This window comes from Haliotis asinina, chromosome 6 (assembly GCF_037392515.1).
Source record: "Haliotis asinina isolate JCU_RB_2024 chromosome 6, JCU_Hal_asi_v2, whole genome shotgun sequence".
NCBI classification, from domain to species: Eukaryota; Metazoa; Mollusca; class Gastropoda; order Lepetellida; family Haliotidae; genus Haliotis; species Haliotis asinina.
Genome location: NC_090285.1, coordinates 57,110,661 through 57,134,856, shown reverse-complemented (window position 1 = coordinate 57,134,856; position 24,196 = coordinate 57,110,661). Strand labels below are relative to the sequence as shown.

The following is a 24,196-nucleotide window of genomic DNA, read 5'->3' as shown; positions in this document are numbered from 1 at the left end:
CTACAAAGTGTGTCTTCATTAACTGTATTCTTGACAATCAGATTAACCCGTTTGGCGCCATGATAACCGACCGTTATTGTCATGATGGTAACAGATGCGCTGCTTCAGCTTTGTGAAAACATGCTTTCAGGTTGAGGAGTCAGTGTAGGTGTGTGTGTGCGTAGAAATTGAAGTGTTTAGAACCTGACCGAGTCGAGTGAATGCACTGTCTATATGTGAGCCCCAAACAAAGGTAATTTCTTTTGCCCAAGCTGGGTATCAATGCAAGCGTCTCCCACCTGCAAAAATTGCCTTCTCTCATGTGTGCTAGTCCCTCTCTTCATGACATTTGTGAGGGAACAAAAATGAACACGATTGCACAAAAGTAAAACATGCAAAAATTACTGGAGAATCCGGGTATCGATCCCGGTACCTCTCGCATGCTAAGCGAGCGCTCTACCATTTGAGCTAATTCCCCTGACGATCTACAAAGTGTGTCTTCATTAACTGTATTCTTGACAATCAGATTAACCCGTTTGGCGCCATGATAACCGACCGTTATTGTCATGATGGTAACAGATGCGCTGCTTCAGCTTTGTGAAAACATGCTTTCAGGTTGAGGAGTCAGTGTAGGTGTGTGTGTGCGTAGAAATTGAAGTGTTTAGAACCTGACCGAGTCGAGTGAATGCACTGTCTATATGTGAGCCCCAAACAAAGGTAATTTCTTTTGCCCAAGCTGGGTATCAATGCAAGCGTCTCCCACCTGCAAAAATTGCCTTCTGTCATGTGTGCTAGTCCCTCTCTTCATGACATTTGTGAGGGAACAAAAATGAACACGATTGCACACAAGTATAACATGCAAAAAGTACTGGAGAATCCGGGTATCGATCCCGGTACCTCTCGCATGCTAAGCGAGCGCTCTACCATTTGAGCTAATTCCCCTGACGATCTACAAAGTGTGTCTTCATTAACTGTATTCTTGACAATCAGATTAACCCGTTTGGCGGCATGATAACCGACCGTTATTGTCATGATGGTAACAGATGCGCTGCTTCAGCTTTGTGAAAACATGCTTTCAGGTTGAGGAGTCAGTGTAGGTGTGTGTGTGCGTAGAAATTGAAGTGTTTAGAACCTGACCGAGTCCAGTGAATGCACTGTCTATATGTGAGCCCCAAACAAAGGTAATTTCTTTTGCCCAAGCTGGGTATCAATGCAAGCGTCTCCCACCTGCAAAAATTGCCTTCTGTCATGTGTGCTAGTCCCTCTCTTCATGACATTTGTGAGGGAACAAAAATGAACACGATTGCACAAAAGTATAACATGCAAAAATTACTGCAGAATCCGGGTATCGATCCCGGTACCTCTCGCATGCTAAGCGAGCGCTCTACCATTTGAGCTAATTCCCCTGACGATCTACAAAGTGTGTCTTCATTAACTGTATTCTTGACAATCAGATTAACCCGTTTGGCGCCATGATAACCGACCGTTATTGTCATGATGGTAACAGATGCGCTGCTTCAGCTTTGTGAAAACATGCTTTCAGGTTGAGGAGTCAGTGTAGGTGTGTGTGTGCGTAGAAATTGAAGTGTTTAGAACCTGACCGAGTCGAGTGAATGCACTGTCTATATGTGAGCCCCAAACAAAGATAATTTCTTTTGCCCAAGCTGGGTATCAATGCAAGCGTCTCCCAATTGCAAAAATTGCCTTCTGTCATGTGTGCTAGTCCCTCTCTTCATGACATTTGTGAGGGAACAAAAATGAACACGATTGCACAAAAGTATAACATGCAAAAATTACTGGAGAATCCGGGTATCGATCCCGGTACCTCTCGCATGCTAAGCGAGCGCTCTACCATTTGAGCTAATTCCCCTGACGATCTACAAAGTGTGTCTTCATTAACTGTATTCTTGACAATCAGATTAACCCGTTTGGCGCCATGATAACCGACCGTTATTGTCATGATGGTAACAGACGCGCTGCTTCAGCTTTGTGAAAACATGCTTTCAGGTTGAGGAGTCAGTGTAGGTGTGTGTGTGCGTAGAAATTGAAGTGTTTAGAACCTGACCGAGTCGAGTGAATGCACTGTCTATATGTGAGCCCCAAACAAAGGTAATTTCTTTTGCCCAAGCTGGGTATCAATGCAAGCGTCTCCCACCTGCAAAAATTGCCTTCTGTCATGTGTGCTAGTCCCTCTCTTCATGACATTTGTGAGGGAACAAAAATGAACACGATTGCACAAAAGTATAACATGCAAAAAGTACTGGAGAATCCGGGTATCGATCCCGGTACCTCTCGCATGCTAAGCGAGCGCTCTACCATTTGAGCTAATTCCCCTGACGATCTACAAAGTGTGTCTTCATTAACTGTATTCTTGACAATCAGATTAACCCGTTTGGCGCCATGATAACCGACCGTTATTGTCATGATGGTAACAGATGCGCTGCTTCAGCTTTGTGAAAACATGCTTTCAGGTTGAGGAGTCAGTGTAGGTGTGTGTGCGCATAGAAATTGAAGTGTTTAGAACCTGACCGAGTCGAGTGAATGCACTGTCTATATGTGAGCCCCAAACAAAGGTAATTTCTTTTGCCCAAGCTGGGTATCAATGCAAGCGTCTCCCACCTGCAAAAATTGCCTTCTCTCATGTGTGCTAGTCCCTCTCTTCATGACATTTGTGAGGGAACAAAAATGAACACGATTGCACAAAAGTATAACATGCAAAAGGAACTGGAGAATCCGGGTATCGATCCCGGTACCTCTCGCATGCTAAGCGAGCGCTCTACCATTTGAGCTAATTCCCCTGACGATCTACAAAGTGTGTCTTCATTAACTGTATTCTTGACAATCAGATTAACCCGTTTGGCGCCATGATAACCGACCGTTATTGTCATGATGGTAACAGACGCGCTGCTTCAGCTTTGTGAAAACATGCTTTCAGGTTGAGGAGTCAGTGTAGGTGTGTGTGTGCGTAGAAATTGAAGTGTTTAGAACCTGACCGAGTCCAGTGAATGCACTGTCTATATGTGAGCCCCAAACAAAGGTAATTTCTTTTGCCCAAGCTGGGTATCAATGCAAGCGTCTCCCACCTGCAAAAATTGCCTTCTGTCATGTGTGCTAGTCCCTCTCTTCATGACATTTGTGAGGGAACAAAAATGAACACGATTGCACAAAAGTATAACATGCAAAAAGTACTGGAGAATCCGGGTATCGATCCCGGTACCTCTCGCATGCTAAGCGAGCGCTCTACCATTTGAGCTAATTCCCCTGACGATCTACAAAGTGTGTCTTCATTAACTGTATTCTTGACAATCAGATTAACCCGTTTGGCGCCATGATAACCGACCGTTATTGTCATGATGGTAACAGATGCGCTGCTTCAGCTTTGTGAAAACATGCTTTCAGGTTGAGGAGTCAGTGTAGGTGTGTGTGCGCATAGAAATTGAAGTGTTTAGAACCTGACCGAGTCGAGTGAATGCACTGTCTATATGTGAGCCCCAAACAAAGGTAATTTCTTTTGCCCAAGCTGGGTATCAATGCAAGCGTCTCCCACCTGCAAAAATTGCCTTCTCTCATGTGTGCTAGTCCCTCTCTTCATGACATTTGTGAGGGAACAAAAATGAACACGATTGCACAAAAGTATAACATGCAAAAGGAACTGGAGAATCCGGGTATCGATCCCGGTACCTCTCGCATGCTAAGCGAGCGCTCTACCATTTGAGCTAATTCCCCTGACGATCTACAAAGTGTGTCTTCATTAACTGTATTCTTGACAATCAGATTAACCCGTTTGGCGCCATGATAACCGACCGTTATTGTCATGATGGTAACAGATGCGCTGCTTCAGCTTTGTGAAAACATGCTTTCAGGTTGAGGAGTCAGTGTAGGTGTGTGTGTGCGTAGAAATTGAAGTGTTTAGAACCTGACCGAGTCCAGTGAATGCACTGTCTATATGTGAGCCCCAAACAAAGGTAATTTCTTTTGCCCAAGCTGGGTGTCAATGCAAGCGTCTCCCACCTGCAAAAATTGCCTTCTGTCATGTGTGCTAGTCCCTCTCTTCATGACATTTGTGAGGGAACAAAAATGAACACGATTGCACAAAAGTAAAACATGCAAAAATTACTGGAGAATCCGGGTATCGATCCCGGTACCTCTCGCATGCTAAGCGAGCGCTCTACCATTTGAGCTAATTCCCCTGACGATCTACAAAGTGTGTCTTCATTAACTGTATTCTTGACAATCAGATTAACCCGTTTGGCGGCATGATAACCGACCGTTATTGTCATGATGGTAACAGATGCGCTGCTTCAGCTTTGTGAAAACATGCTTTCAGGTTGAGGAGTCAGTGTAGGTGTGTGTGTGCGTAGAAATTGAAGTGTTTAGAACCTGACCGAGTCCAGTGAATGCACTGTCTATATGTGAGCCCCAAACAAAGGTAATTTCTTTTGCCCAAGCTGGGTGTCAATGCAAGCGTCTCCCACCTGCAAAAATTGCCTTCTCTCATGTGTGCTAGTCCCTCTCTTCATGACATTTGTGAGGGAACAAAAATGAACACGATTGCACAAAAGTATAACATGCAAAAAGTACTGCAGAATCCGGGTATCGATCCCGGTACCTCTCGCATGCTAAGCGAGCGCTCTACCATTTGAGCTAATTCCCCTGACGATCTACAAAGTGTGTCTTCATTAACTGTATTCTTGACAATCAGATTAACCCGTTTGGCGGCATGATAACCGACCGTTATTGTCATGATGGTAACAGATGCGCTGCTTCAGCTTTGTGAAAACATGCTTTCAGGTTGAGGAGTCAGTGTACGTGTGTGTGTGCGTAGAAATTGAAGTGTTTAGAACCTGACCGAGTCCAGTGAATGCACTGTCTATATGTGAGCCCCAAACAAAGGTAATTTCTTTTGCCCAAGCTGGGTATCAATGCAAGCGTCTCCCACCTGCAAAAATTGCCTTCTGTCATGTGTGCTAGTCCCTCTCTTCATGACATTTGTGAGGGAACAAAAATGAACACGATTGCACAAAAGTATAACATGCAAAAAGTACTGGAGAATCCGGGTATCGATCCCGGTACCTCTCGCATGCTAAGCGAGCGCTCTACCATTTGAGCTAATTCCCCTGACGATCTACAAAGTGTGTCTTCATTAACTGTATTCTTGACAATCAGATTAACCCGTTTGGCGCCATGATAACCGACCGTTATTGTCATGATGGTAACAGATGCGCTGCTTCAGCTTTGTGAAAACATGCTTTCAGGTTGAGGAGTCAGTGTAGGTGTGTGTGTGCGTAGAAATTGAAGTGTTTAGAACCTGACCGAGTCCAGTGAATGCACTGTCTATATGTGAGCCCCAAACAAAGGTAATTTCTTTTGCCCAAGCTGGGTATCAATGCAAGCGTCTCCCACCTGCAAAAATTGCCTTCTGTCATGTGTGCTAGTCCCTCTCTTCATGACATTTGTGAGGGAACAAAAATGAACACGATTGCACAAAAGTATAACATGCAAAAAGTACTGGAGAATCCGGGTATCGATCCCGGTACCTCTCGCATGCTAAGCGAGCGCTCTACCATTTGAGCTAATTCCCCTGACGATCTACAAAGTGTGTCTTCATTAACTGTATTCTTGACAATCAGATTAACCCGTTTGGCGCCATGATAACCGACCGTTATTGTCATGATGGTAACAGATGCGCTGCTTCAGCTTTGTGAAAACATGCTTTCAGGTTGAGGAGTCAGTGTAGGTGTGTGTGTGCGTAGAAATTGAAGTGTTTAGAACCTGACCGAGTCGAGTGAATGCACTGTCTATATGTGAGCCCCAAACAAAGGTAATTTCTTTTGCCCAAGCTGGGTATCAATGCAAGCGTCTCCCACCTGCAAAAATTGCCTTCTCTCATGTGTGCTAGTCCCTCTCTTCATGACATTTGTGAGGGAACAAAAATGAACACGATTGCACAAAAGTATAACATGCAAAAGGAACTGGAGAATCCGGGTATCGATCCCGGTACCTCTCGCATGCTAAGCGAGCGCTCTACCATTTGAGCTAATTCCCCTGACGATCTACAAAGTGTGTCTTCATTAACTGTATTCTTGACAATCAGATTAACCTGTTTGGCGCCATGATAACCGACCGTTATTGTCATGATGGTAACAGATGCGCTGCTTCAGCTTTGTGAAAACATGCTTTCAGGTTGAGGAGTCAGTGTAGGTGTGTGTGTGCGTAGAAATTGAAGTGTTTAGAACCTGACCGAGTCGAGTGAATGCACTGTCTATATGTGAGCCCCAAACAAAGGTAATTTCTTTTGCCCAAGCTGGGTATCAATGCAAGCGTCTCCCACCTGCAAAAATTGCCTTCTGTCATGTGTGCTAGTCCCTCTCTTCATGACATTTGTGAGGGAACAAAAATGAACACGATTGCACAAAAGTATAACATGCAAAAAGTACTGCAGAATCCGGGTATCGATCCCGGTACCTCTCGCATGCTAAGCGAGCGCTCTACCATTTGAGCTAATTCCCCTGACGATCTACAAAGTGTGTCTTCATTAACTGTATTCTTGACAATCAGATTAACCCGTTTGGCGGCATGATAACCGACCGTTATTGTCATGATGGTAACAGATGCGCTGCTTCAGCTTTGTGAAAACATGCTTTCAGGTTGAGGAGTCAGTGTAGGTGTGTGTGCGCGTAGAAATTGAAGTGTTTAGAACCTGACCGAGTCGAGTGAATGCACTGTCTATATGTGAGCCCCAAACAAAGGTAATTTCTTTTGCCCAAGCTGGGTATCAATGCAAGCGTCTCCCACCTGCAAAAATTGCCTTCTGTCATGTGTGCTAGTCCCTCTCTTCATGACATTTGTGAGGGAACAAAAATGAACACGATTGCACAAAAGTATAACATGCAAAAGGAACTGGAGAATCCGGGTATCGATCCCGGTACCTCTCGCATGCTAAGCGAGCGCTCTACCATTTGAGCTAATTCCCCTGACGATCTACAAAGTGTGTCTTCATTAACTGTATTCTTGACAATCAGATTAACCCGTTTGGCGCCATGATAACCGACCGTTATTGTCATGATGGTAACAGACGCGCTGCTTCAGCTTTGTGAAAACATGCTTTCAGGTTGAGGAGTCAGTGTACGTGTGTGTGTGCGTAGAAATTGAAGTGTTTAGAACCTGACCGAGTCCAGTGAATGCACTGTCTATATGTGAGCCCCAAACAAAGGTAATTTCTTTTGCCCAAGCTGGGTATCAATGCAAGCGTCTCCCACCTGCAAAAATTGCCTTCTGTCATGTGTGCTAGTCCCTCTCTTCATGACATTTGTGAGGGAACAAAAATGAACACGATTGCACAAAAGTATAACATGCAAAAAGTACTGCAGAATCCGGGTATCGATCCCGGTACCTCTCGCATGCTAAGCGAGCGCTCTACCATTTGAGCTAATTCCCCTGACGATCTACAAAGTGTGTCTTCATTAACTGTATTCTTGACAATCAGATTAACCCGTTTGGCGGCATGATAACCGACCGTTATTGTCATGATGGTAACAGATGCGCTGCTTCAGCTTTGTGAAAACATGCTTTCAGGTTGAGGAGTCAGTGTAGGTGTGTGTGCGGGTAGAAATTGAAGTGTTTAGAACCTGACCGAGTCCAGTGAATGCACTGTCTATATGTGAGCCCCAAACAAAGGTAATTTCTTTTGCCCAAGCTGGGTATCAATGCAAGCGTCTCCCACCTGCAAAAATTGCCTTCTGTCATGTGTGCTAGTCCCTCTCTTCATGACATTTGTGAGGGAACAAAAATGAACACGATTGCACAAAAGTATAACATGCAAAAAGTACTGCAGAATCCGGGTATCGATCCCGGTACCTCTCGCATGCTAAGCGAGCGCTCTACCATTTGAGCTAATTCCCCTGACGATCTACAAAGTGTGTCTTCATTAACTGTATTCTTGACAATCAGATTAACCCGTTTGGCGCCATGATAACCGACCGTTATTGTCATGATGGTAACAGATGCGCTGCTTCAGCTTTGTGAAAACATGCTTTCAGGTTGAGGAGTCAGTGTAGGTGTGTGTGTGCGTAGAAATTGAAGTGTTTAGAACCTGACCGAGTCCAGTGAATGCACTGTCTATATGTGAGCCCCAAACAAAGGTAATTTCTTTTGCCCAAGCTGGGTATCAATGCAAGCGTCTCCCACCTGCAAAAATTGCCTTCTGTCATGTGTGCTAGTCCCTCTCTTCATGACATTTGTGAGGGAACAAAAATGAACACGATTGCACAAAAGTATAACATGCAAAAAGTACTGCAGAATCCGGGTATCGATCCCGGTACCTCTCGCATGCTAAGCGAGCGCTCTACCATTTGAGCTAATTCCCCTGACGATCTACAAAGTGTGTCTTCATTAACTGTATTCTTGACAATCAGATTAACCCGTTTGGCGCCATGATAACCGACCGTTATTGTCATGATGGTAACAGATGCGCTGCTTCAGCTTTGTGAAAACATGCTTTCAGGTTGAGGAGTCAGTGTAGGTGTGTGTGCGCATAGAAATTGAAGTGTTTAGAACCTGACCGAGTCGAGTGAATGCACTGTCTATATGTGAGCCCCAAACAAAGGTAATTTCTTTTGCCCAAGCTGGGTATCAATGCAAGCGTCTCCCACCTGCAAAAATTGCCTTCTCTCATGTGTGCTAGTCCCTCTCTTCATGACATTTGTGAGGGAACAAAAATGAACACGATTGCACAAAAGTATAACATGCAAAAGGAACTGGAGAATCCGGGTATCGATCCCGGTACCTCTCGCATGCTAAGCGAGCGCTCTACCATTTGAGCTAATTCCCCTGACGATCTACAAAGTGTGTCTTCATTAACTGTATTCTTGACAATCAGATTAACCCGTTTGGCGCCATGATAACCGACCGTTATTGTCATGATGGTAACAGATGCGCTGCTTCAGCTTTGTGAAAACATGCTTTCAGGTTGAGGAGTCAGTGTAGGTGTGTGTGTGCGTAGAAATTGAAGTGTTTAGAACCTGACCGAGTCGAGTGAATGCACTGTCTATATGTGAGCCCCAAACAAAGGTAATTTCTTTTGCCCAAGCTGGGTATCAATGCAAGCGTCTCCCACCTGCAAAAATTGCCTTCTCTCATGTGTGCTAGTCCCTCTCTTCATGACATTTGTGAGGGAACAAAAATGAACACGATTGCACAAAAGTAAAACATGCAAAAATTACTGGAGAATCCGGGTATCGATCCCGGTACCTCTCGCATGCTAAGCGAGCGCTCTACCATTTGAGCTAATTCCCCTGACGATCTACAAAGTGTGTCTTCATTAACTGTATTCTTGACAATCAGATTAACCCGTTTGGCGCCATGATAACCGACCGTTATTGTCATGATGGTAACAGATGCGCTGCTTCAGCTTTGTGAAAACATGCTTTCAGGTTGAGGAGTCAGTGTAGGTGTGTGTGTGCGTAGAAATTGAAGTGTTTAGAACCTGACCGAGTCCAGTGAATGCACTGTCTATATGTGAGCCCCAAACAAAGGTAATTTCTTTTGCCCAAGCTGGGTGTCAATGCAAGCGTCTCCCACCTGCAAAAATTGCCTTCTCTCATGTGTGCTAGTCCCTCTCTTCATGACATTTGTGAGGGAACAAAAATGAACACGATTGCACAAAAGTATAACATGCAAAAAGTACTGCAGAATCCGGGTATCGATCCCGGTACCTCTCGCATGCTAAGCGAGCGCTCTACCATTTGAGCTAATTCCCCTGACGATCTACAAAGTGTGTCTTCATTAACTGTATTCTTGACAATCAGATTAACCCGTTTGGCGCCATGATAACCGACCGTTATTGTCATGATGGTAACAGATGCGCTGCTTCAGCTTTGTGAAAACATGCTTTCAGGTTGAGGAGTCAGTGTAGGTGTGTGTGTGCGTAGAAATTGAAGTGTTTAGAACCTGACCGAGTCGAGTGAATGCACTGTCTATATGTGAGCCCCAAACAAAGGTAATTTCTTTTGCCCAAGCTGGGTATCAATGCAAGCGTCTCCCACCTGCAAAAATTGCCTTCTGTCATGTGTGCTAGTCCCTCTCTTCATGACATTTGTGAGGGAACAAAAATGAACACGATTGCACAAAAGTATAACATGCAAAAGGAACTGGAGAATCCGGGTATCGATCCCGGTACCTCTCGCATGCTAAGCGAGCGCTCTACCATTTGAGCTAATTCCCCTGACGATCTACAAAGTGTGTCTTCATTAACTGTATTCTTGACAATCAGATTAACCCGTTTGGCGCCATGATAACCGACCGTTATTGTCATGATGGTAACAGACGCGCTGCTTCAGCTTTGTGAAAACATGCTTTCAGGTTGAGGAGTCAGTGTACGTGTGTGTGTGCGTAGAAATTGAAGTGTTTAGAACCTGACCGAGTCCAGTGAATGCACTGTCTATATGTGAGCCCCAAACAAAGGTAATTTCTTTTGCCCAAGCTGGGTATCAATGCAAGCGTCTCCCACCTGCAAAAATTGCCTTCTGTCATGTGTGCTAGTCCCTCTCTTCATGACATTTGTGAGGGAACAAAAATGAACACGATTGCACAAAAGTATAACATGCAAAAAGTACTGCAGAATCCGGGTATCGATCCCGGTACCTCTCGCATGCTAAGCGAGCGCTCTACCATTTGAGCTAATTCCCCTGACGATCTACAAAGTGTGTCTTCATTAACTGTATTCTTGACAATCAGATTAACCCGTTTGGCGGCATGATAACCGACCGTTATTGTCATGATGGTAACAGATGCGCTGCTTCAGCTTTGTGAAAACATGCTTTCAGGTTGAGGAGTCAGTGTAGGTGTGTGTGCGGGTAGAAATTGAAGTGTTTAGAACCTGACCGAGTCCAGTGAATGCACTGTCTATATGTGAGCCCCAAACAAAGGTAATTTCTTTTGCCCAAGCTGGGTATCAATGCAAGCGTCTCCCACCTGCAAAAATTGCCTTCTGTCATGTGTGCTAGTCCCTCTCTTCATGACATTTGTGAGGGAACAAAAATGAACACGATTGCACAAAAGTATAACATGCAAAAAGTACTGCAGAATCCGGGTATCGATCCCGGTACCTCTCGCATGCTAAGCGAGCGCTCTACCATTTGAGCTAATTCCCCTGACGATCTACAAAGTGTGTCTTCATTAACTGTATTCTTGACAATCAGATTAACCCGTTTGGCGCCATGATAACCGACCGTTATTGTCATGATGGTAACAGATGCGCTGCTTCAGCTTTGTGAAAACATGCTTTCAGGTTGAGGAGTCAGTGTAGGTGTGTGTGTGCGTAGAAATTGAAGTGTTTAGAACCTGACCGAGTCCAGTGAATGCACTGTCTATATGTGAGCCCCAAACAAAGGTAATTTCTTTTGCCCAAGCTGGGTATCAATGCAAGCGTCTCCCACCTGCAAAAATTGCCTTCTGTCATGTGTGCTAGTCCCTCTCTTCATGACATTTGTGAGGGAACAAAAATGAACACGATTGCACAAAAGTATAACATGCAAAAAGTACTGCAGAATCCGGGTATCGATCCCGGTACCTCTCGCATGCTAAGCGAGCGCTCTACCATTTGAGCTAATTCCCCTGACGATCTACAAAGTGTGTCTTCATTAACTGTATTCTTGACAATCAGATTAACCCGTTTGGCGCCATGATAACCGACCGTTATTGTCATGATGGTAACAGATGCGCTGCTTCAGCTTTGTGAAAACATGCTTTCAGGTTGAGGAGTCAGTGTAGGTGTGTGTGCGCATAGAAATTGAAGTGTTTAGAACCTGACCGAGTCGAGTGAATGCACTGTCTATATGTGAGCCCCAAACAAAGGTAATTTCTTTTGCCCAAGCTGGGTATCAATGCAAGCGTCTCCCACCTGCAAAAATTGCCTTCTCTCATGTGTGCTAGTCCCTCTCTTCATGACATTTGTGAGGGAACAAAAATGAACACGATTGCACAAAAGTATAACATGCAAAAGGAACTGGAGAATCCGGGTATCGATCCCGGTACCTCTCGCATGCTAAGCGAGCGCTCTACCATTTGAGCTAATTCCCCTGACGATCTACAAAGTGTGTCTTCATTAACTGTATTCTTGACAATCAGATTAACCCGTTTGGCGCCATGATAACCGACCGTTATTGTCATGATGGTAACAGATGCGCTGCTTCAGCTTTGTGAAAACATGCTTTCAGGTTGAGGAGTCAGTGTAGGTGTGTGTGTGCGTAGAAATTGAAGTGTTTAGAACCTGACCGAGTCGAGTGAATGCACTGTCTATATGTGAGCCCCAAACAAAGGTAATTTCTTTTGCCCAAGCTGGGTATCAATGCAAGCGTCTCCCACCTGCAAAAATTGCCTTCTCTCATGTGTGCTAGTCCCTCTCTTCATGACATTTGTGAGGGAACAAAAATGAACACGATTGCACAAAAGTAAAACATGCAAAAATTACTGGAGAATCCGGGTATCGATCCCGGTACCTCTCGCATGCTAAGCGAGCGCTCTACCATTTGAGCTAATTCCCCTGACGATCTACAAAGTGTGTCTTCATTAACTGTATTCTTGACAATCAGATTAACCCGTTTGGCGCCATGATAACCGACCGTTATTGTCATGATGGTAACAGATGCGCTGCTTCAGCTTTGTGAAAACATGCTTTCAGGTTGAGGAGTCAGTGTAGGTGTGTGTGTGCGTAGAAATTGAAGTGTTTAGAACCTGACCGAGTCCAGTGAATGCACTGTCTATATGTGAGCCCCAAACAAAGGTAATTTCTTTTGCCCAAGCTGGGTGTCAATGCAAGCGTCTCCCACCTGCAAAAATTGCCTTCTCTCATGTGTGCTAGTCCCTCTCTTCATGACATTTGTGAGGGAACAAAAATGAACACGATTGCACAAAAGTATAACATGCAAAAAGTACTGCAGAATCCGGGTATCGATCCCGGTACCTCTCGCATGCTAAGCGAGCGCTCTACCATTTGAGCTAATTCCCCTGACGATCTACAAAGTGTGTCTTCATTAACTGTATTCTTGACAATCAGATTAACCCGTTTGGCGGCATGATAACCGACCGTTATTGTCATGATGGTAACAGATGCGCTGCTTCAGCTTTGTGAAAACATGCTTTCAGGTTGAGGAGTCAGTGTACGTGTGTGTGTGCGTAGAAATTGAAGTGTTTAGAACCTGACCGAGTCCAGTGAATGCACTGTCTATATGTGAGCCCCAAACAAAGGTAATTTCTTTTGCCCAAGCTGGGTATCAATGCAAGCGTCTCCCACCTGCAAAAATTGCCTTCTGTCATGTGTGCTAGTCCCTCTCTTCATGACATTTGTGAGGGAACAAAAATGAACACGATTGCACAAAAGTATAACATGCAAAAAGTACTGGAGAATCCGGGTATCGATCCCGGTACCTCTCGCATGCTAAGCGAGCGCTCTACCATTTGAGCTAATTCCCCTGACGATCTACAAAGTGTGTCTTCATTAACTGTATTCTTGACAATCAGATTAACCCGTTTGGCGCCATGATAACCGACCGTTATTGTCATGATGGTAACAGATGCGCTGCTTCAGCTTTGTGAAAACATGCTTTCAGGTTGAGGAGTCAGTGTAGGTGTGTGTGTGCGTAGAAATTGAAGTGTTTAGAACCTGACCGAGTCCAGTGAATGCACTGTCTATATGTGAGCCCCAAACAAAGGTAATTTCTTTTGCCCAAGCTGGGTATCAATGCAAGCGTCTCCCACCTGCAAAAATTGCCTTCTGTCATGTGTGCTAGTCCCTCTCTTCATGACATTTGTGAGGGAACAAAAATGAACACGATTGCACAAAAGTATAACATGCAAAAAGTACTGGAGAATCCGGGTATCGATCCCGGTACCTCTCGCATGCTAAGCGAGCGCTCTACCATTTGAGCTAATTCCCCTGACGATCTACAAAGTGTGTCTTCATTAACTGTATTCTTGACAATCAGATTAACCCGTTTGGCGCCATGATAACCGACCGTTATTGTCATGATGGTAACAGATGCGCTGCTTCAGCTTTGTGAAAACATGCTTTCAGGTTGAGGAGTCAGTGTAGGTGTGTGTGTGCGTAGAAATTGAAGTGTTTAGAACCTGACCGAGTCCAGTGAATGCACTGTCTATATGTGAGCCCCAAACAAAGGTAATTTCTTTTGCCCAAGCTGGGTATCAATGCAAGCGTCTCCCACCTGCAAAAATTGCCTTCTGTCATGTGTGCTAGTCCCTCTCTTCATGACATTTGTGAGGGAACAAAAATGAACACGATTGCACAAAAGTATAACATGCAAAAGGAACTGGAGAATCCGGGTATCGATCCCGGTACCTCTCGCATGCTAAGCGAGCGCTCTACCATTTGAGCTAATTCCCCTGACGATCTACAAAGTGTGTCTTCATTAACTGTATTCTTGACAATCAGATTAACCCGTTTGGCGCCATGATAACCGACCGTTATTGTCATGATGGTAACAGACGCGCTGCTTCAGCTTTGTGAAAACATGCTTTCAGGTTGAGGAGTCAGTGTACGTGTGTGTGTGCGTAGAAATTGAAGTGTTTAGAACCTGACCGAGTCCAGTGAATGCACTGTCTATATGTGAGCCCCAAACAAAGGTAATTTCTTTTGCCCAAGCTGGGTATCAATGCAAGCGTCTCCCACCTGCAAAAATTGCCTTCTGTCATGTGTGCTAGTCCCTCTCTTCATGACATTTGTGAGGGAACAAAAATGAACACGATTGCACAAAAGTATAACATGCAAAAAGTACTGCAGAATCCGGGTATCGATCCCGGTACCTCTCGCATGCTAAGCGAGCGCTCTACCATTTGAGCTAATTCCCCTGACGATCTACAAAGTGTGTCTTCATTAACTGTATTCTTGACAATCAGATTAACCCGTTTGGCGCCATGATAACCGACCGTTATTGTCATGATGGTAACAGATGCGCTGCTTCAGCTTTGTGAAAACATGCTTTCAGGTTGAGGAGTCAGTGTAGGTGTGTGTGCGGGTAGAAATTGAAGTGTTTAGAACCTGACCGAGTCGAGTGAATGCACTGTCTATATGTGAGCCCCAAACAAAGGTAATTTCTTTTGCCCAAGCTGGGTATCAATGCAAGCGTCTCCCACCTGCAAAAATTGCCTTCTGTCATGTGTGCTAGTCCCTCTCTTCATGACATTTGTGAGGGAACAAAAATGAACACGATTGCACAAAAGTATAACATGCAAAAAGTACTGGAGAATCCGGGTATCGATCCCGGTACCTCTCGCATGCTAAGCGAGCGCTCTACCATTTGAGCTAATTCCCCTGACGATCTACAAAGTGTGTCTTCATTAACTGTATTCTTGACAATCAGATTAACCCGTTTGGCGCCATGATAACCGACCGTTATTGTCATGATGGTAACAGATGCGCTGCTTCAGCTTTGTGAAAACATGCTTTCAGGTTGAGGAGTCAGTGTAGGTGTGTGTGTGCGTAGAAATTGAAGTGTTTAGAACCTGACCGAGTCCAGTGAATGCACTGTCTATATGTGAGCCCCAAACAAAGGTAATTTCTTTTGCCCAAGCTGGGTATCAATGCAAGCGTCTCCCACCTGCAAAAATTGCCTTCTGTCATGTGTGCTAGTCCCTCTCTTCATGACATTTGTGAGGGAACAAAAATGAACACGATTGCACAAAAGTATAACATGCAAAAAGTACTGCAGAATCCGGGTATCGATCCCGGTACCTCTCGCATGCTAAGCGAGCGCTCTACCATTTGAGCTAATTCCCCTGACGATCTACAAAGTGTGTCTTCATTAACTGTATTCTTGACAATCAGATTAACCCGTTTGGCGCCATGATAACCGACCGTTATTGTCATGATGGTAACAGATGCGCTGCTTCAGCTTTGTGAAAACATGCTTTCAGGTTGAGGAGTCAGTGTAGGTGTGTGTGCGCGTAGAAATTGAAGTGTTTAGAACCTGACCGAGTCGAGTGAATGCACTGTCTATATGTGAGCCCCAAACAAAGGTAATTTCTTTTGCCCAAGCTGGGTATCAATGCAAGCGTCTCCCACCTGCAAACATTGCCTTGTCTCATGTGTGCTAGTCCCTCTCTTCATGACATTTGTGAGGGAACAAAAATGAACACGATTGCACAAAAGTATAACATGCAAAAAGTACTGGAGAATCCGGGTATCGATCCCGGTACCTCTCGCATGCTAAGCGAGCGCTCTACCATTTGAGCTAATTCCCCTGACGATCTACAAAGTGTGTCTTCATTAACTGTATTCTTGACAATCAGATTAACCCGTTTGGCGCCATGATAACCGACCGTTATTGTCATGATGGTAACAGATGCGCTGCTTCAGCTTTGTGAAAACATGCTTTCAGGTTGAGGAGTCAGTGTACGTGTGTGTGTGCGTAGAAATTGAAGTGTTTAGAACCTGACCGAGTCGAGTGAATGCACTGTCTATATGTGAGCCCCAAACAAAGGTAATTTCTTTTGCCCAAGCTGGGTATCAATGCAAGCGTCTCCCACCTGCAAAAATTGCCTTCTGTCATGTGTGCTAGTCCCTCTCTTCATGACATTTGTGAGGGAACAAAAATGAACACGATTGCACAAAAGTATAACATGCAAAAAGTACTGCAGAATCCGGGTATCGATCCCGGTACCTCTCGCATGCTAAGCGAGCGCTCTACCATTTGAGCTAATTCCCCTGACGATCTACAAAGTGTGTCTTCATTAACTGTATTCTTGACAATCAGATTAACCCGTTTGGCGCCATGATAACCGACCGTTATTGTCATGATGGTAACAGATGCGCTGCTTCAGCTTTGTGAAAACATGCTTTCAGGTTGAGGAGTCAGTGTAGGTGTGTGTGTGCGTAGAAATTGAAGTGTTTAGAACCTGACCGAGTCCAGTGAATGCACTGTCTATATGTGAGCCCCAAACAAAGGTAATTTCTTTTGCCCAAGCTGGGTATCAATGCAAGCGTCTCCCACCTGCAAAAATTGCCTTCTGTCATGTGTGCTAGTCCCTCTCTTCATGACATTTGTGAGGGAACAAAAATGAACACGATTGCACAAAAGTATAACATGCAAAAAGTACTGCAGAATCCGGGTATCGATCCCGGTACCTCTCGCATGCTAAGCGAGCGCTCTACCATTTGAGCTAATTCCCCTGACGATCTACAAAGTGTGTCTTCATTAACTGTATTCTTGACAATCAGATTAACCCGTTTGGCGCCATGATAACCGACCGTTATTGTCATGATGGTAACAGATGCGCTGCTTCAGCTTTGTGAAAACATGCTTTCAGGTTGAGGAGTCAGTGTAGGTGTGTGTGCGCGTAGAAATTGAAGTGTTTAGAACCTGACCGAGTCCAGTGAATGCACTGTCTATATGTGAGCCCCAAACAAAGATAATTTCTTTTGCCCAAGCTGGGTATCAATGCAAGCGTCTCCCACCTGCAAAAATTGCCTTCTGTCATGTGTGCTAGTCCCTCTCTTCATGACATTTGTGAGGGAACAAAAATGAACACGATTGCACAAAAGTATAACATGCAAAAAGTACTGCAGAATCCGGGTATCGATCCCGGTACCTCTCGCATGCTAAGCGAGCGCTCTACCATTTGAGCTAATTCCCCTGACGATCTACAAAGTGTGTCTTCATTAACTGTATTCTTGACAATCAGATTAACCCGTTTGGCGCCATGATAACCGACCGTTATTGTCATGATGGTAACAGATGCGCTGCTTCAGCTTTGTGAAAACATGCTTTCAGGTTGAGGAGTCAGTGTAGGTGTGTGTGCGCGTAGAAATTGAAGTGTTTAGAACCTGACCGAGTCGAGTGAATGCACTGTCTATATGTGAGCCCCAAACAAAGGTAATTTCTTTTGCCCAAGCTGGGTATCAATGCAAGCGTCTCCCACCTGCAAACATTGCCTTGTCTCATGTGTGCTAGTCCCTCTCTTCATGACATTTGTGAGGGAACAAAAATGAACACGATTGCACAAAAGTATAACATGCAAAAAGTACTGGAGAATCCGGGTATCGATCCCGGTACCTCTCGCATGCTAAGCGAGCGCTCTACCATTTGAGCTAATTCCCCTGACGATCTACAAAGTGTGTCTTCATTAACTGTATTCTTGACAATCAGATTAACCCGTTTGGCGCCATGATAACCGACCGTTATTGTCATGATGGTAACAGATGCGCTGCTTCAGCTTTGTGAAAACATGCTTTCAGGTTGAGGAGTCAGTGTACGTGTGTGTGTGCGTAGAAATTGAAGTGTTTAGAACCTGACCGAGTCGAGTGAATGCACTGTCTATATGTGAGCCCCAAACAAAGGTAATTTCTTTTGCCCAAGCTGGGTATCAATGCAAGCGTCTCCCACCTGCAAAAATTGCCTTCTGTCATGTGTGCTAGTCCCTCTCTTCATGACATTTGTGAGGGAACAAAAATGAACACGATTGCACAAAAGTATAACATGCAAAAAGTACTGCAGAATCCGGGTATCGATCCCGGTACCTCTCGCATGCTAAGCGAGCGCTCTACCATTTGAGCTAATTCCCCTGACGATCTACAAAGTGTGTCTTCATTAACTGTATTCTTGACAATCAGATTAACCCGTTTGGCGGCATGATAACCGACCGTTATTGTCATGATGGTAACAGATGCGCTGCTTCAGCTTTGTGAAAACATGCTTTCAGGTTGAGGAGTCAGTGTAGGTGTGTGTGCGGGTAGAAATTGAAGTGTTTAGAACCTGACCGAGTCGAGTGAATGCACTGTCTATATGTGAGCCCCAAACAAAGGTAATTTCTTTTGCCCAAGCTGGGTATCAATGCAAGCGTCTCCCACCTGCAAAAATTGCCTTCTGTCATGTGTGCTAGTCCCTCTCTTCATGACATTTGTGAGGGAACAAAAATGAACACGATTGCACAAAAGTATAACATGCAAAAAGTACTGGAGAATCCGGGTATCGATCCCGGTACCTCTCGCATGCTAAGCGAGCGCTCTACCATTTGAGCTAATTCCCCTGACGATCTACAAAGTGTGTCTTCATTAACTGTATTCTTGACAATCAGATTAACCCGTTTGGCGGCATGATAACCGACCGTTATTGTCATGATGGTAACAGATGCGCTGCTTCAGCTTTGTGAAAACATGCTTTCAGGTTGAGGAGTCAGTGTAGGTGTGTGTGCGCGTAGAAATTGAAGTGTTTAGAACCTGACCGAGTCGAGTGAATGCACTGTCTATATGTGAGCCCCAAACAAAGGTAATTTCTTTTGCCCAAGCTGGGTATCAATGCAAGCGTCTCCCACCTGCAAAAATTGCCTTCTGTCATGTGTGCTAGTCCCTCTCTTCATGACATTTGTGAGGGAACAAAAATGAACACGATTGCACAAAAGTATAACATGCAAAAAGTACTGGAGAATCCGGGTATCGATCCCGGTACCTCTCGCATGCTAAGCGAGCGCTCTACCATTTGAGCTAATTCCCCTGACGATCTACAAAGTGTGTCTTCATTAACTGTATTCTTGACAATCAGATTAACCCGTTTGGCGCCATGATAACCGACCGTTATTGTCATGATGGTAACAGATGCGCTGCTTCAGCTTTGTGAAAACATGCTTTCAGGTTGAGGAGTCAGTGTAGGTGTGTGTGTGCGTAGAAATTGAAGTGTTTAGAACCTGACCGAGTCGAGTGAATGCACTGTCTATATGTGAGCCCCAAACAAAGGTAATTTCTTTTGCCCAAGCTGGGTATCAATGCAAGCGTCTCCCACCTGCAAAAATTGCCTTCTGTCATGTGTGCTAGTCCCTCTCTTCATGACATTTGTGAGGGAACAAAAATGAACACGATTGCACAAAAGTATAACATGCAAAAAGTACTGGAGAATCCGGGTATCGATCCCGGTACCTCTCGCATGCTAAGCGAGCGCTCTACCATTTGAGCTAATTCCCCTGACGATCTACAAAGTGTGTCTTCATTAACTGTATTCTTGACAATCAGATTAACCCGTTTGGCGCCATGATAACCGACCGTTATTGTCATGATGGTAACAGACGCGCTGCTTCAGCTTTGTGAAAACATGCTTTCAGGTTGAGGAGTCAGTGTAGGTGTGTGTGCGCGTAGAAATTGAAGTGTTTAGAACCTGACCGAGTCGAGTGAATGCACTGTCTATATGTGAGCCCCAAACAAAGGTAATTTCTTTTGCCCAAGCTGGGTATCAATGCAAGCGTCTCCCACCTGCAAAAATTGCCTTCTGTCATGTGTGCTAGTCCCTCTCTTCATGACATTTGTGAGGGAACAAAAATGAACACGATTGCACAAAAGTATAACATGCAAAAAGTACTGGAGAATCCGGGTATCGATCCCGGTACCTCTCGCATGCTAAGCGAGCGCTCTACCATTTGAGCTAATTCCCCTGACGATCTACAAAGTGTGTCTTCATTAACTGTATTCTTGACAATCAGATTAACCCGTTTGGCGCCATGATAACCGACCGTTATTGTCATGATGGTAACAGATGCGCTGCTTCAGCTTTGTGAAAACATGCTTTCAGGTTGAGGAGTCAGTGTAGGTGTGTGTGCGCGTAGAAATTGAAGTGTTTAGAACCTGACCGAGTCGAGTGAATGCACTGTCTATATGTGAGCCCCAAACAAAGGTAATTTCTTTTGCCCAAGCTGGGTATCAATGCAAGCGTCTCCCACCTGCAAAAATTGCCTTCTGTCATGTGTGCTAGTCCCTCTCTTCATGACATTTGTGAGGGAACAAAAATGAACACGATTGCACAAAAGTATAACATGCAAAAGGAACTGGAGAATCCGGGTATCGATCCCGGTACCTCTCGCATGCTAAGCGAGCGCTCTACCATTTGAGCTAATTCCCCTGACGATCTACAAAGTGTGTCTTCATTAACTGTATTCTTGACAATCAGATTAACCCGTTTGGCGCCATGATAACCGACCGTTATTGTCATGATGGTAACAGATGCGCTGCTTCAGCTTTGTGAAAACATGCTTTCAGGTTGAGGAGTCAGTGTAGGTGTGTGTGTGCATAGAAATTGAAGTGTTTAGAACCTGACCGAGTCGAGTGAATGCACTGTCTATATGTGAGCCCCAAACAAAGGTAATTTCTTTTGCCCAAGCTGGGTATCAATGCAAGCGTCTCCCACCTGCAAAAATTGCCTTCTCTCATGTGTGCTAGTCCCTCTCTTCATGACATTTGTGAGGGAACAAAAATGAACACGATTGCACAAAAGTAAAACATGCAAAAATTACTGGAGAATCCGGGTATCGATCCCTGTACCTCTCGCATGCTAAGCGAGCGCTCTACCATTTGAGCTAATTCCCCTGACGATCTACAAAGTGTGTCTTCATTAACTGTATTCTTGACAATCAGATTAACCCGTTTGGCGCCATGATAACCGACCGTTATTGTCATGATGGTAACAGATGCGCTGCTTCAGCTTTGTGAAAACATGCTTTCAGGTTGAGGAGTCAGTGTAGGTGTGTGTGTGCGTAGAAATTGAAGTGTTTAGAACCTGACCGAGTCCAGTGAATGCACTGTCTATATGTGAGCCCCAAACAAAGGTAATTTCTTTTGCCCAAGCTGGGTATCAATGCAAGCGTCTCCCACCTGCAAAAATTGCCTTCTGTCATGTGTGCTAGTCCCTCTCTTCATGACATTTGTGAGGGAACAAAAATGAACACGATTGCACAAAAGTATAACATGCAAAAAGTACTGCAGAATCCGGGTATCGATCCCGGTACCTCTCGCATGCTAAGCGAGCGCTCTACCATTTGAGCTAATTCCCCTGACGATCTACAAAGTGTGTCTTCATTAACTGTATTCTTGACAATCAGATTAACCCGTTTGGCGCCATGATAACCGACCGTTATTGTCATGATGGTAACAGATGCGCTGCTTCAGCTTTGTGAAAACATGCTTTCAGGTTGAGGAGTCAGTGTAGGTGTGTGTGCGCGTAGAAATTGAAGTGTTTAGAACCTGACCGAGTCCAGTGAATGCACTGTCTATATGTGAGCCCCAAACAAAGGTAATTTCTTTTGCCCAAGCTGGGTATCAATGCAAGCGTCTCCCACCTGCAAAAATTGCCTTCTGTCATGTGTGCTAGTCCCTCTCTTCATGACATTTGTGAGGGAACAAAAATGAACACGATTGCACAAAAGTATAACATGCAAAAAGTACTGGAGAATCCGGGTATCGATCCCGGTACCTCTCGCATGCTAAGCGAGCGCTCTACCATTTGAGCTAATTCCCCTGACGATCTACTAAGTGTGTCTTCATTAACTGTATTCTTGACAATCAGATTAACCCGTTTGGCGCCATGATAACCGACCGTTATTGTCATGATGGTAACAGATGCGCTGCTTCAGCTTTGTGAAAACATGCTTTCAGGTTGAGGAGTCAGTGTAGGTGTGTGTGCGCGTAGAAATTGAAGTGTTTAGAACCTGACCGAGTCGAGTGAATGCACTGTCTATATGTGAGCCCCAAACAAAGGTAATTTCTTTTGCCCAAGCTGGGTATCAATGCAAGCGTCTCCCACCTGCAAAAATTGCCTTCTCTCATGTGTGCTAGTCCCTCTCTTCATGACATTTGTGAGGGAACAAAAATGAACACGATTGCACAAAAGTATAACATGCAAAAAGTACTGGAGAATCCGGGTATCGATCCCGGTACCTCTCGCATGCTAAGCGAGCGCTCTACCATTTGAGCTAATTCCCCTGACGATCTACAAAGTGTGTCTTCATTAACTGTATTCTTGACAATCAGATTAACCCGTTTGGCGCCATGATAACCGACCGTTATTGTCATGATGGTAACAGACGCGCTGCTTCAGCTTTGTGAAAACATGCTTTCAGGTTGAGGAGTCAGTGTAGGTGTGTGTGCGCGTAGAAATTGAAGTGTTTAGAACCTGACCGAGTCGAGTGAATGCACTGTCTATATGTGAGCCCCAAACAAAGGTAATTTCTTTTGCCCAAGCTGGGTATCAATGCAAGCGTCTCCCACCTGCAAAAATTGCCTTCTCTCATGTGTGCTAGTCCCTCTCTTCATGACATTTGTGAGGGAACAAAAATGAACACGATTGCACAAAAGTATAACATGCAAAAGGAACTGGAGAATCCGGGTATCGATCCCGGTACCTCTCGCATGCTAAGCGAGCGCTCTACCATTTGAGCTAATTCCCCTGACGATCTACAAAGTGTGTCTTCATTAACTGTATTCTTGACAATCAGATTAACCTGTTTGGCGCCATGATAACCGACCGTTATTGTCATGATGGTAACAGATGCGCTGCTTCAGCTTTGTGAAAACATGCTTTCAGGTTGAGGAGTCAGTGTAGGTGTGTGTGTGCGTAGAAATTGAAGTGTTTAGAACCTGACCGAGTCGAGTGAATGCACTGTCTATATGTGAGCCCCAAACAAAGGTAATTTCTTTTGCCCAAGCTGGGTATCAATGCAAGCGTCTCCCACCTGCAAAAATTGCCTTCTGTCATGTGTGCTAGTCCCTCTCTTCATGACATTTGTGAGGGAACAAAAATGAACACGATTGCACAAAAGTATAACATGCAAAAAGTACTGCAGAATCCGGGTATCGATCCCGGTACCTCTCGCATGCTAAGCGAGCGCTCTACCATTTGAGCTAATTCCCCTGACGATCTACAAAGTGTGTCTTCATTAACTGTATTCTTGACAATCAGATTAACCCGTTTGGCGGCATGATAACCGACCGTTATTGTCATGATGGTAACAGATGCGCTGCTTCAGCTTTGTGAAAACATGCTTTCAGGTTGAGGAGTCAGTGTAGGTGTGTGTGCGCGTAGAAATTGAAGTGTTTAGAACCTGACCGAGTCGAGTGAATGCACTGTCTATATGTGAGCCCCAAACAAAGGTAATTTCTTTTGCCCAAGCTGGGTATCAATGCAAGCGTCTCCCACCTGCAAAAATTGCCTTCTGTCATGTGTGCTAGTCCCTCTCTTCATGACATTTGTGAGGGAACAAAAATGAACACGATTGCACAAAAGTATAACATGCAAAAAGTACTGGAGAATCCGGGTATCGATCCCGGTACCTCTCGCATGCTAAGCGAGCGCTCTACTATTTGAGCTAATTCCCCTGACCATCTACTAAGTGTGTCTTCATTAACTGTATTCTTGACAATCAGATTAACCCGTTTGGCGCCATGATAACC

The 24,196-nt window shown here is 44.7% G+C and overlaps 10 non-coding genes across 10 annotated transcripts; all 10 read right to left on the bottom strand.

Annotated features, from left to right (window-relative positions):
* Nucleotides 1-384: 384 nt before the first annotated feature.
* Trnaa-agc (transfer RNA alanine (anticodon AGC)) lies at nt 385-457 on the bottom strand. Its single transcript has one exon. It is a non-coding gene; the product is annotated as a tRNA-Ala (tRNA).
* A 391-nt stretch (nt 458-848) lies between these two features.
* Nucleotides 849-921, bottom strand: Trnaa-agc (transfer RNA alanine (anticodon AGC)). The gene has a single exon. It is a non-coding gene; the product is annotated as a tRNA-Ala (tRNA).
* Nucleotides 922-1,776: 855 nt separating this feature from the next.
* Trnaa-agc (transfer RNA alanine (anticodon AGC)) lies at nt 1,777-1,849 on the bottom strand. The gene has a single exon. It is a non-coding gene; the product is annotated as a tRNA-Ala (tRNA).
* Nucleotides 1,850-2,240: 391 nt separating this feature from the next.
* Trnaa-agc (transfer RNA alanine (anticodon AGC)) lies at nt 2,241-2,313 on the bottom strand. Its single transcript has one exon. It is a non-coding gene; the product is annotated as a tRNA-Ala (tRNA).
* A 391-nt stretch (nt 2,314-2,704) lies between these two features.
* Trnaa-agc (transfer RNA alanine (anticodon AGC)) lies at nt 2,705-2,777 on the bottom strand. Its single transcript has one exon. It is a non-coding gene; the product is annotated as a tRNA-Ala (tRNA).
* A 391-nt stretch (nt 2,778-3,168) lies between these two features.
* Nucleotides 3,169-3,241, bottom strand: Trnaa-agc (transfer RNA alanine (anticodon AGC)). The gene has a single exon. It is a non-coding gene; the product is annotated as a tRNA-Ala (tRNA).
* A 391-nt stretch (nt 3,242-3,632) lies between these two features.
* Trnaa-agc (transfer RNA alanine (anticodon AGC)) lies at nt 3,633-3,705 on the bottom strand. The gene has a single exon. It is a non-coding gene; the product is annotated as a tRNA-Ala (tRNA).
* Nucleotides 3,706-4,096: 391 nt separating this feature from the next.
* On the bottom strand, nt 4,097-4,169 carry Trnaa-agc (transfer RNA alanine (anticodon AGC)). Its single transcript has one exon. It is a non-coding gene; the product is annotated as a tRNA-Ala (tRNA).
* An 855-nt stretch (nt 4,170-5,024) lies between these two features.
* Nucleotides 5,025-5,097, bottom strand: Trnaa-agc (transfer RNA alanine (anticodon AGC)). The gene has a single exon. It is a non-coding gene; the product is annotated as a tRNA-Ala (tRNA).
* A 391-nt stretch (nt 5,098-5,488) lies between these two features.
* Trnaa-agc (transfer RNA alanine (anticodon AGC)) lies at nt 5,489-5,561 on the bottom strand. The gene has a single exon. It is a non-coding gene; the product is annotated as a tRNA-Ala (tRNA).
* Between the last annotated feature and the right edge of the window lie 18,635 nt (nt 5,562-24,196).